We start from the raw sequence: 767 nt of genomic DNA on the forward strand, positions 1-767 counted from the left end.
CGTCTGACTCACCGACTCTCTGTCATCTGGATTGCAGTGTTCCACATTCAGAGTAGAGTCTGGAGATGGAACATACTGTTACCTGTGTTTCTCAAAGGGAACCTTCCTTGACCTTTCACCTATATTCAAACAACACGGATGAAAGTACACTACAGGACGGAAAGTATGTGGACACCTGCTCGTCGAACATCTCATTCCGAACTCATGGGCATTAACATGGAGTTGGTCCCCCCCTTTTGCTGCTATAACAACCTCCACTCTTCTGAGAAGGCTTTCCACTAGATGTTGGAACATTGCTGTGGGGACTTGCTTTCATTCAGCCACAAGAGTTCAGGCACTGATGTTGGGCGATTAGGCCTGGCTCGCAGTCGGCGTTCCAATTCATCCCAAAGGTGTTCAATGGGGTTGAGATCATGGCTATGTGCCCCAAACTGTTGCCACAAATTTGGAGGTACAGAATCATCCAGGATGTCATTGTATGCTGTAGAGTTAATATTTCCCTTCACTGGAACTAAGGGGCCTAGCCCGAACCATGAAAAACACACCCAGACCATTATTCCTCCTCCACCAAACTTTACAGTTGGCACTATGCATTCGGGCAGCAAAGCATTCTCCTGGCATCTGACAAACCCATATTCGTCCGTCGGACTGCCAGATGGTGAAGCGTGATTCTTCACTCCAGAGAACACGTTTCCACTGCTCCAGAGTCCAATAGCAGCAAGCTTTACAAATCAAATGCAAATAGCCTGGGTAGCCATTTCACTAGA

This window comes from Oncorhynchus nerka, linkage group LG12, assembly GCF_034236695.1.
Source record: "Oncorhynchus nerka isolate Pitt River linkage group LG12, Oner_Uvic_2.0, whole genome shotgun sequence".
Taxonomy (NCBI): domain Eukaryota; kingdom Metazoa; phylum Chordata; class Actinopteri; order Salmoniformes; family Salmonidae; genus Oncorhynchus; species Oncorhynchus nerka.